The sequence below is a fragment of the Acromyrmex echinatior genome, chromosome 14 (assembly GCF_024713525.1).
Source record: "Acromyrmex echinatior isolate Ae372 chromosome 14, ASM2471352v2, whole genome shotgun sequence".
NCBI classification, from domain to species: Eukaryota; Metazoa; Arthropoda; class Insecta; order Hymenoptera; family Formicidae; genus Acromyrmex; species Acromyrmex echinatior.
The window spans coordinates 5,825,261-5,838,322 of record NC_141865.1 but is presented as its reverse complement, the minus strand read 5'-3'; the positions used below and the strand labels follow the sequence as shown (position 1 = coordinate 5,838,322).

General features: G+C 33.3%; 1 protein-coding gene and 1 long non-coding RNA gene across 10 annotated transcripts in view; one reads left to right on the top strand and one right to left on the bottom strand.

The window, feature by feature from the left end:
• Nucleotides 1-13,062, bottom strand: part of LOC105150454 (uncharacterized) — a 234,622-nt gene that overhangs the window by 76,487 nt on the left and 145,073 nt on the right. The window lies entirely within an intron of this gene.
• Nucleotides 1-13,062, top strand: part of LOC105150452 (glutamate receptor ionotropic, kainate 2) — a 159,204-nt gene that overhangs the window by 36,843 nt on the left and 109,299 nt on the right. The window lies entirely within an intron of this gene.

The following is a 13,062-nucleotide window of genomic DNA, read 5'->3' as shown; positions in this document are numbered from 1 at the left end:
AATGACTATGAGGGGATCAGTCATTCCATTCCCTGCGGGAATTAAATTTACACCCTCGCTATTAGCTCTCCCATTCTATTGGTCAAAGGTCATGTTTCAAAGAAAAGATTAATGAATCAATAGTTACAACGAGATTCAGCGATATTATCGATAGAAAGAGTAAACATACGTCATCCGCGTTTCCGTTGTATTTCGATTCATATAATGCAAATTTGCATCAGCCACAAACGACAAACAAAATGAGCAAACAACGAATAAATACTTCAAATTATTATTCGTATGATCTAAACTGGTTGAAAAATAATCCTATTTCAGTTTGGTAAAATAATTGAGTTAAGATAAATAATCAAGTTAAGAAAATAGAAAATAAGTATTAATAATTAATGAACAGAAGCATTTTATCATAAACAATATATGTAATTCTTGTTTGCATACTCTCTCTCTCTCTCTCTCTCTCTCTCTCTCTCTCTCTCTCTCTCTCTTATTTTCTTTTTACTTGTAATTTTTATATTCTTAGAGGATTGTCCTAAAATATTAGTAAATATTTTTTTTCCATGTATCTATCTCTTTCTCTCAATATCATAAAATTGTGATAATTTCTCCCTAAAATCACAAAACCGGTAAAATAAATACATCTAAATAATTGCGGAAGAATCCAATACGCATTTATTGAATAAAAAAAGAAAGAGTTATTCACTATGTAAAGTTCGCGACCCACTTTCAGAAAGCTCTAGTGGGAAGACAAAATTTTGCATACAAATAGGAACCTTTGAGAAGTAGCTACATTCCGAGTAGATTTATAACAGCCCAATAACAGAGAAAGTGGACACTCAAAAAAATTTCAAGAAGTTTGTTCTCATTAAATGTGTGTTTATTCCTCAAAAAGAGTTGTGTACGTTTTCACACCAAATATTTGGTGAAAGTGAAATTTCGATGTTATTTAAAAAATTTAAGATATTTTGAAATAATAGTTTAATCGGTATTTGATAGGCGTAAAATTAATGTAAAACGGATAAAAAGGCGAACATGTAATATACCCCTGAAATTCTATTCTTATATTTCTAATATCGATTTATTGAAAATTAATTCTTCTCATTCCTCAGAATGACTCGTAAATTAAAGAATACGAAGATAACAAATATAAAAGAAAGATAATCATCGACAATGAGTCATAACATAATGTTATGTTTTAAAAATATAGCATGGCATATTCATCGTTCGATATCGCAGTCATTTTACCTTATTTTGCGCGTTTTCGTCAGAAGCAAGAACGCTATTCGTTCAAACAGTTATCGTTGTTAGAGATAGGTTTCATAATTTATATTTTATCTCCGTTATCCGACGTATGCTCTTTCCGTACGGCATGAACCCTCGTCGATTCATAAAATTGTTTTATCGCACCCATGGGTAGTATGTGGAACGGTAAGTATTGTGTATGCACATAAATAAATACATAGTACAGAATACTATATAGATGAAGGAGAACATTATCTCACTTCAATGTACCGACAAGTATCTGATAGAAATGCACAATGTTACGTATTACGCCGCTGCGTAAAATTGTACACTCGATTAAACTTGTGCATAACAACTGTATCTAAACAAATAACCCGCGAAAAATGGCTTTGTAAAATGGAATACTAACAATAGTTTTACAATATTTTCAGTGCACAATCGATTGAATGCTCGTCCGATCGAACATTACAAACGCATTGCATCGTGAATGGCATAGTAGAATGAGTTAACAGCATTCGTCGTACACTCCGATACTTTCAATAATTACATGAATTTATTATCTACGAAACGTTAACTAAAATAAAATAATACGATGTAAGTGTATATCCTAAGAAAAATGCACGTGGCGCAGCCACGCGAGATAAATGACATTGGATAAATTGTGAAAAGAGTGAGAAGAAATGCAGAAACGAATGGAGTTAACTTAAGCCATGAATATCCGTCGTGAAGTTTAGTAACAACGAGAATTTTATGAAAAAGAATATTCAAAGAATTTTTGCGATGTAACCGTAAAAAAAGGACCTTTCTTGCAGCGCAGTTGGCGAAACAGATTCTATTATCAACAGCGAATTTCAGAAAGATACCACGCGCGATATTTGTGCATTGATTTAAGGATTTATAGATCGATAAATCCTTCCGGTGACACGGATAAAATGCAAGATGCACAAGTTGTGTAGAGAGAAAATGGAACGCAATCGGAGGTAGAGAAATTGGGAACCTAAATAATCGCAGAAGGAAATCATAAATCATTTCTTAGACATTATAAAACCATTGCGTCACGCAAGAGGTGCGAGGGAAAAATGTTTACTTATCTATCTCAATCACGTGTATTTTACAAAAGTGTTGCGAAATTATATTAACTTTATCATGACTTGTTACTAAACGATAATGTAGCACTTCATCGTCGTTTATTACAATAAAAATGTCTGAAACATGTGATGGAATATATCTTCAAAAAGTATTTTAAGATATAATACTTTTTTTCCTTTACATCGCGTAGTTTCCGAAGCTATCAGAAATATACATATATTAACGCTAAAATTGCCATAATAAAATAATCGACATAATAAAATTATAATAATTAAAAATTTAATATATTTAATAATTTAATAAATTTAATAATTAAATTTAATAAATTTAATAATTTCCTATCCTTGTTTTTTATTAATATGTACAAAATTATTTTGACATTATTTGTATCGTTACAATTATTTGTTTTATATTTTTAATATTCTGAATCTATCTAATACAAAATAAATTAAAGTGATTAGCAGAGCATCTAAAATGGGATTATCAGTGGCTCTAATGTTAATATACAGTTGTAAACAGGTGTAATCTTCGCAACAAGTGATTACAATAATCATTTAACGGATGAAACCAACGCATCATATTAAATAATTACATTGTTTAATTAATGAACACGTCCGCATATCTTTCGTTTAAACATATCTTCCATTGAATTTCGAAATCGACATTGCCCCGATTGGAATTCAATAAATTACCAGTATGGAACATGCGTGCAGTAATACATTCTAAAATTTCATGAAATTAATGGAATTGCAGTTGACCACTTAATACATTTACGAAATGTAATTATGGAACTTTCACGAGAAATAATTACACCTTTTATTTATAGAATATATATATATATATATATATATATATATATAATTGATTTTGATTTCTCATTGACTCTTTGTATTTATTCTAAATTTAAAAATCCAAATGGCAACTGCAAATTACTCAATATATATATGTAGATACGTAGTGTGCCAACAGTTGACAGAGCTTTCACAACTTGTGGATTCGTTCCAAGAGTAAATGCAGAAGTAAAGTTATAGCGTTGTCTTCTCTGCACGAACTTGTTTGGGCCAAGCTTGCACGTCACGAATAACACAATCAAGACAAATGACACATACGAATTGTTTCAGATTTAAAACTGCTAAAGTTTTCGTCGCTCTTGAGTGAATTCCTGGTCGACGGGACAGAACACGACGTTATGTCGGACCGTCATCAGCGTCTCACGGAGGTGCTGAATAATCGACCGAGATAACAAAGAAATCTTCTCTCTTTTTCGTACACAAAGGAGAAGAAAGAAAGCCTACAGTACTGTATTCGGCTAGAAAGAGAAAGAAGAGAGGAGAGAGTATCTCCGTTCTTGGCTGACGGCGGAAATGAAAGAGCCGTAAAGAGAACCGTAAAAAGAATAGCCATGTAAAAAGTGGCTCTGACGATGTTAGTTGCCCTCGCAACCCTCACGTCTTTTCTCGGCTCGTCGTTAGAGCGGAAGTTATTTACTCGGCTTGGCATAGGTTTCGCTTGCGGTGAAGCTACAAGCTCCATGGCTCCGATTAATTAGCAGCAAAAGTTTAATCGTTTCTCTTGATAGGAACCGATTTGACTGTACTGCCAATCGATCGACTCGCCGCCGAGGGCCTTGCTTTGAATTTCCACGTGGCGTACGCCAATCGAACAAAGTCAAACGGACGATAGAAACTAGGAATTTTTTTCACTGCACACAGAGTATTCTAAAGGAATGTAATTACGAACTTTCATGCGTTAATGTGGATGGTAGCTGGTGCAGATGGTGCGCGCTTTTCTTACGAGTCATCTATTATATTCCACTAATTGAACATAAATATTTTATGAAACTATAAATTTGTGTGATCGAAACACGGAATAAAATTGAAAATGAGCGGTTATTATACTTCGGAAATATATTTAATGAAATATCTAGTCCGTGCAAATTATTTATTTCTATTGGAATAAATATTATAAATCGAAATTATTTTAAATGTCTTTTTTCTTTGCATCTTTTAATATATAATATAAATCAGTACAATTTTATCTAAAAAATTTTATCTAAATAGACAGATAGATAGAGAAAGAAAAGAAAGAGAGAATCTCTAAATATGAACAGGTAATAATAAAAAATGAAGATATGTCGTAAGATTGCTCATTTTCTCATAATTACATTTTTATGATCTTCTATAGAGAAAATAAAGTAATAAGAAATCGTATCAAAGTTGCAAGTTCAGATCTCGATAAAGAGAAGAAAGAAATAGAAAGGAATGTGAAAATGAAGATAACGATTAGTTTAATGGTTAGTTAAATGGATCTTTTATGTAAGTCATTAAATCGCGACAAAGATCTGAAAAAATTGTCGCTCTCATCATCCAAATAGCTATATAGACAAATGGTGAATAGATTTTCATAAAATCGAATAGATACCTCCGCATATAAATACGTCATGTAAGAACACCGTTAATTTGATAAATTTCTGATTAATATGATACCCCATATAGGAATCGTGCACAGAATTATTACCAAAAGTCAATCTCGAATGCTTAATTTGCAAAAGACAATCTCGAATGCTTAATTGTTTTTCCAAGATTTAAAAATCAATGAGCGTTTTCGTTACATAGAAATTATTGTAATTTTATCAAAAACATTTGATCAAAGAAACTATTACTAAAATTGAATCGTAGATCTAAAATATTTCGTATACATCCATTATAGCGTGGCAGCATTGTAAATTACTGGAATCAACTTAGGCATAGCACAATGCACAGATCGATCCTAACGATGTTTATGGACTTAATAATGAGGCCGGAGGCAAGTGGTTATACTCTCCTTATTACGTGTACGACTATTTATTAATACATCTCAATAAGCAACTGTCATAAAAAACTGTAGGTATATAAAACATATTATTCCATAAAAAATATTTTATTATAAAATAACAGAAGCAAAATTTTATTAAATGTAACTAAAAAAATAAAGCTATTAATGTGTGTAAACTGTATATGAAATATCAGGAATTCTGAATTGTATTCTCATTTTATTTCTCATATTACTGTCGCGTCATATTCTTTCGTTCGATACAAAAAAGCATTGCGGTGTCAGCGATCTATTAATACGCGAATGTGTGATGTGAAAATAATGCGATGTAACTTACTAGGAAGATATCCGTTTCCACTGCGTTTCGCACCGTCTCTAGTGACACGAAAAGTTTAGAATTACAACTCGCGCAAGTTTCGCAACGCATGAAAGGCTCTCTAGTGCCTGCGAGCTAGTGCTTGTACTTGCGCAGGAAGTCCAAATCCGGTTTATGGCTCGAGGGAACTATGCTAACGTAGATAATAACAAGTTATTTTGGTCAACTAAAATCTGTGCTTCCTTGTCATGTATAATAAAACAGAAAAATTATCTATCTGCATTTTACTTTGAGCATGAGTTAAGTCTTTCGCAAATTAGAATTATAAGAAAAAAATTCCCATAAAAATCTATTTGTAATTCTCCTTAAATATATACATATCTTCACATAAATATTATTATCTATATTTCAGTTCTTGTTACTTCAAGATATTCAAATATTATGTTAGTTATTATCAACTGTTAAGTATTGAAATATGAAAGATTAATTAATTATTAAAGATTAATTATTATAAATATTTATTTTTGTGATACATTTTCGAATGTATTTAATGTAACTTATATACTTTTCTATTCTCACAGACTATATTCTCCCGTGATATAGATTTACTAATTTACATAAACATGTACAGGCACTGATAAGCAATAAATCACGCCTGCTTGATGAATAGTAATGAATGACCTGCGTCCAAAACGCGGATAATTACTGCAAATTGAAGGACAGTCGAAGGCTAACCAATGCGCTAGATTTCGAGGGGAAACTTCGAGGAGAGATAACACAAATCGGATCACGGAAATCCTTGTCTTGCGGACAGTGATTTCGAATTAACGCCCCAATTCTGCAGAAAATTATTGCCAATCGATGACCGGAACGATTCCGCACCGCGGCAATTCGTCTAAATCCCATGAGATGCTTGAGATATATTGAGAGATAAGGATAGAGAGAAAGAGAGAAGAGGCAGAGACAGAGTAATACTACCGTTATGCATTTTACATTAAATACAGCTAATGGATTTCACTTGCTTAATATCAAAATCGCTTTTGATAATCGCACGATAAATATAAAATAAAAATCAAACATTCACAATTAGTGTTAAGTGTATAATTAATGTACTAATTACAGAACGTTACAAATAACTTTTCTACAAGTGCTTGAAATAAATTTAACTTTCTATGTATGTTTTCATATAAAAAATTTGAATTTATGTTTTTATCATAAAATTTGAATTTATGTTTTTATCATAAATTCAAATTTACATAAAAATTTTTATAGGCTTCCTACTAAAATTCGTTAAATGATAAATTAGATTCGTGTATTTGAAAGAAACAAAATTTTTAGATAGCATTCTCTCTTTAAAAATTATTTCTAGAAATAATATTTTTCAAGAAATTTTTCTATCTTGGTATCAAAAATAATACAACAAACAGATATTTTTACGAAATACGAATCAGCAGTGAGAGGGAAACGAGGAAGAAAAGGGAAGGTAGTCGAGACAACCTGAGAGAATTAATATTCCATGTGCGGCAAGGGTTCTTCAGTGCGTAGTATGAACTGTATGAACCACCGCTTTCCGATTGCACTTGCCTTACCTAAATCAATCACGATTAATCCCGATGGTGATACCGTCGGGTCATTGGACCTGTCCTAAAGATGGCCGCAACGTTAATCCCACCCGCTTGCCTCGCTCTTCTCCGGCTTCCTGCTGCTCTCGATGCCCTCGTGCCCCGTTACCGGTGATTTCGCGGCAGGAAATTTCCTCGAGTTAGAACATTGAGTCTCTGAACCGATATTTCATTTGCATAGCTTGTACAGACTGATATTAGCCCATTATGAGATTCAGGTTCACGGTTGCGCTAATCCTCTGATAGTCCAGCGAAGTTTGCCGGCCGTGTTAAACAGTCGTGATGAAGCTTGGCTCGGGAACGAGACTTCGCATGGGTAAACGCTTATTATTTCAGAAATTCTGCCACAAGTGGACCATTACTTGAGAGGTTTATTGTATTCCTCCGAGTATATCCCTAATAACATGCATATTAGTCCCATTACTTCCAATATTTCTATTCTTGGATATATTCTCTATGGATATAATTAACGATAATTGATGTTGTACATTGCAAAGTTAAAGACAAAGGTTGTGCTATTTTAATTTATCTATATTATTTATGTCTTATTTTAGAGATTAAAATATTTATCGGCAAAAACTGTCTTATAACCGATCCGTAAAAATAAACTGTAATGTAAACTGTAATGTGTTAACTAAAAAATTATAGCTGTAATTTTATTTCGCCGAGTAATAGAATATAAGTTAATTTCACCAGTTAATTTCACTAATAAATAATACGATGCGATAATATAAAAAGATTATCTCTGATATTAAAATAGTATTGTAAAAATACATTTTATATATGTATAACAATAGATATACTCAAGAACAATATATAAAAGTAATTTGCTGCGTAATATCTATAGAAGCAAGTTGGATTTAATTACAATTCACAGAATAATGTACAAACAATGTAAAAGCATATTGTCGTAAGAAAGGATCTGTGATACAATTTATCCCGTAATTAAAACAAGGAACCTTTTCCAACTTCATACAACATCCATGACGGATATTAAATTACAGTACTTCGTGTATAAAATTGTCCTGAGACAGTGATATCACAGTATCACTCGTTATGGTCAAAGCTGGTTATCAAGCTTTCAGTAGAATACGAAAAGATATATGCCTCATAACTTCATAAACAATTCGTTTATCGAAATAAAAAAATGTTCGGTTTTATCGGACTTTCTGTCGCGAACATTTAACTCGCGGGGATTTATACCAAAGCCATGATATAATTACGCGAAGCGCATGCTCAAGGAATTAGTATTTTCCTCTGGTGTACAATCCTCGAGTTCGATGTAAAGGTAGGTCAACCGTGAATATATTGTACATCGACTGATTTAAGTTGGTCCGTGAATTAGAACATGGATTAATGGTACATCTCTTGAGGTTCTTGTTTCTCCCTCTGCTCCGGTTATCTCTCAACTCGTTAATTAACTGATAGGGTATGCTTTGTAAAATGATTAGTTGATTAGTCGGAGCAAATATATAATACTGCAGTTATAACTCGTTAAGCTCGTTGTCGAGTAACACACGATGTTATCTTCCATTTATTATTAGCTACAATGTATACGTTCTCGTAAATGTCACACTATGTGAATAGTTTTGAGAAATTATATGCACGTTACATTAAAGTTACTCATTGGATGTCCTTAGCTTTTTTATTTATCTTCCCGTACTTTAATAAAGTTTCAAAACAATAGAACAGATATGAATATTAATTATCTTACAAATTCATAATTAATTAATAACCTTTTGTCGGTTGATGACTCCATTCAAGGGATCACATCCTTTTATTTGATAAACTGTTCGCTCGATTTTCAATCGCAAAACTTGGTCTGTATAAGAAAATTTAATAATGTCTACGCGCTCTTTCATTATTTATTTATATATTGTATGTACAAATCACGGTTTTAGGACATTTTAGTAATTTAATAATATTTTATTCGAATTAAAAATCAAAAATTGAAAAGTCAAATTATTTTTAATCGTATTTAATCATATTTTCTCTCAAAGAAGAATGTTACTTGTTTAGCATCTTTTTACGATTCCGATAATCTATCATGTATATTTTTTTATCGACTCTCATTATAGAAATATTTGCATATTTCGATGCAACACGTTAGAAGCGCTCAAGAAGGCGCGAGAGTGTTGATTGCTAGAGTAGGGTGGTTCATGTAATCGTCGTACTCCCTGAGGACAGTAACTCAGGGAATGACCGAGGCAGGGCCACGCGCGGCGCGGTGGTGAGCTTCATCCGGAACTTCGAAATTGTCTCCAATCTTTCCCAATTGTCTCCTCTTTCGGTTCGCAAGCAGCGCCATAGTCTTCACGGACCTGGTCCGACAAATCCTGCAATTTCCCGGATGGTTGACGTGACTTTTTAACTCCACTAGTTCACCCTTGCACCTCCATCTTGAGTTCTCGACGTTCTTCATGCTCGAACTTCGTCCGCTTGGACCTCGCACGCTCTCGAATGCACGACACGTTTCAAGCTTGTTCAGGAACAGAGTTTCGTAACGTCGATGACTTCTGTTGTTTCTTCATTCGATTGCGGAGAGGTGAATGCGCTTATCAAATCTTATCCTTTGTTCGTGTGTACATCGGCACTACAGGCGAATAATACACGACGATATACAAGGAATGAACGTATAATACCGAGGAAAAAGAAGGAGGAGGAGGACATGGAGGAGACGAAAACTGTCAGCGTCGCGTAAATCACGATTCTCGTTAGCGCGGTTTGAGCCGCTCGCCGTTCTCTCGAAGATTTAGTATTCGCGGCGCCATAATCTCCGGTAATGTATCCTCACGGGCGAAGCTACCGCTGCCGCTTCTTGGTATACAATGCCCGAGTGTACTCAGGATTCGAGTTATCGCGATGCTGATTACTTATACTCTAAAACACAGGAATGCGGACGAATGGCGAGCACAAACACAAGTGTGGGACTCGAGAGACGCGATGAGGTATATATAAATGGTTTAATAGCAGCGATAATAGGAAAATTAATCCTATTTACATCCTTAGAATGGGCACAGCGAACTACGCGTGTAAGTGAAGCTAACAATCGGGAGGTGAATTTCAAAATTATCTGAACGCACTAGAGGATTACGAACCAACAGTATAACAGATTGCAGTAATCTGTTTTGATGTAAATGTCGGACTATTAAAAGTTATAATGTTCTCGTTTGTTACATGCACTCACAGTGCATACTGCAGCAGGGAAAGTTTTGGGAAATCCTTCTTTGGTCCGTATTTTGTTGAGACGCCGCTCGTATTTCATGCGAAGGGCCCGAGGTCTCGTATTCTTGGTCACTGATATAACACCACAATTGTTCGCCACAATATAGCGAATACAAGTATATGCGCGGCTTGCATCCGACAGAGCTCGGCCGCATTTATTACTTAAGTCAACCGTAGATGCATCCTACCTCGACCGTGATGGAAAGCCGTATAAACCGGCATAAAATCAATACATAAATTTTAAAAAATTCGTGTTGAAGTTTTCATCGTGATATTTAACATAAAAATTACGTCAATCAAATAAGTAAGAGAAAGGCCAATACGATCAAAGCTAGAGCATGGCGTTTTTATATACACATTCTAAATATATCTTTCAATTATATAAATTATCCTTACTGTAGTGGTGTGTCAAACTTTAAATATAATTTTAAACTGAAATAATATCATAAAATTAATTTCATAACGATATTAGTAAAGAACTTCGTAAGACATTCGTAAAGAACTTATTGAGAAAAAATATTATCTTAGCCAGGATATTTTTCGCAATAAGTTCTTTACAGTCTGTCTTAAGATATAGCATTATTATCAAATCAATAATCAATTTAATTACGATTATTATTTCAGCTTCAATTTATGATGGCGTTTCAAGCTACAAACGCCACTATTTATATCCGAAATATTTAGAATTTACATTTAAAAATATTATTAGGCTAAATCTGATCTCAATCATATTGGCTCTTTTTTTATTTAATTTGATTTATTCATATAGTGGTCCAAATTAATTTATTATTAATTATGTGCTCTGTTTTGTAATTCACGTTACATGAAATAATTTAGGATTTTTACGTTTAATACTAAATTCGTCCTGGAGAACGTTAAATACCTATCTATCTGAATTTGCGAGGAAAGTTCTTTAATCAAAAGACAACTATCGACATCCATCTCGGAACTTTATATTACGCCGCAGTCGTTTTCGGCGCCTCGAGACTCGACACTCACGTAAACATATCGTCTCGGAACGATTCGATTTTCCGAGTGCGGAGTTGGACGACCCCACGAGCGCGTATTACGAGAAAGTAACTTCCCGACCAAAGTTGCCAGTTGCGCAACGCATGAGATCAAGTTTCCGCGAAACTGTGGACTATCCGCATAGTTTTGAGGGATTTACAGTGTGTGTAATTTGATCAATTAATACCCGTCTAAGTGAAATGTGTAAAATAAATTTGATATTTTAAAATAAATTTGATATTTTCCTGGCGCGATATTCCAACAACGTTTATAAATGTTAAAATAATTTTGTGGAAGTACTGCTCGGTTTGTCACGGATTTATGTATACTTCGAATCATTAGTTTAATAAATACACGATGTCAATATTAAGGAGAAATAAAAGTATGTCCAGATTATCAAACCAAATCTTAAACGGAGAGAATTATCTTTTAAATCTTTTTCACCCTGAAAACATAGTAATTGTAAATAATACAATATTTTAAAGATTTTTACTATGCACTTCAGTAAAATTAGTCAAACTTATTTTATATTTTATTGTAGTTTTATTAATGAATGAGAAAAATTTACATAAAATTCTTTGAAATACAATGTTGTTCCAGAACTACCATATTTTTAGAGTAAACGTTAAGAAAAAATTCTCTCCGTACACGAACATTTCAGTAAGCATGTGATCACAGCTCGGCAATAAAATGTTTACTAAAATGTTCAATAAAACGTTCACCGAAATGCTTGTGACTCAATTTCGGCTTAGTGTTCGATCTAAACGTATCTTAAGAATTTGCAATAATAAATAATGAGAAATCTATTGTTTCTATTATTATAATATAAATATGTAATAAAAGTATAAGAAATAATTATAACACACTCTTTTAACTTTTAAGTAAGTAGGTAATTTAATAATACACGATATAGGTTAGTAAGAGAGTTCAGAACACTCCAAAAATATTTAATTCCTTAATTAAATTTTTTACTAGCATATTATGTTACGTTAAGTTTACATTAGTTATACTGTGAGATAGAGGTATGTAAAAATAAAGAACTTAATGGAAGTTTCTGAGCAATATTTTTTATTTTCCAGAACAAAGTTTTAAGGAAAACTACCTGGGGTGCTGTGGCTATCTTACCCTACTTAAAAGCTAAAAGTTAAAGCATTAAATTAGCGTATGTGCAATGTACATGTGTAAGTTTTAAATTGTGCGGTTAAATTTTCGTGCATCATCAAAAACGACTAATGAACGTCTCAGATTACTCCATTGCGCAGTAGTTATAAGAAGCAGAGCTTTAGGAACACAGTAGCCCAAATAATATATTGTCTTTACCTCAAATAGCACGTAAGAACGCTTAACGAGAAGAGTAATGAACGTACAACATTCCTATTTGCGCCGAAACGCGCTTAGAAAGCGACCGTAATGGACGAAAAAGAGGAATGCAATTTTTCTGACGTAACGAGCAACGCCAAAAAAACTTATGCTTGTAGAAGCACACATCGGCAGGTGTGACAAGAACTCTCGAAACGGAACTAGTGCCCGCATTGGCTGCCGCAATACATCACGACGGTAATAATTATAGTACAGCAAGAACTAGAACGACCGGACATCTATGGTCACCTACGATCATTTTAACCTACGGTGGAGTTGGAAAATATGGCGTTAACGTTGTAATACTCTGAGTAAAGTTTAAATTTTTCTAATTGAGAGAGGACCAACGGACATATTTAAACATCTGTAAATGTAGAAATTTGTAAAAATGTTCAT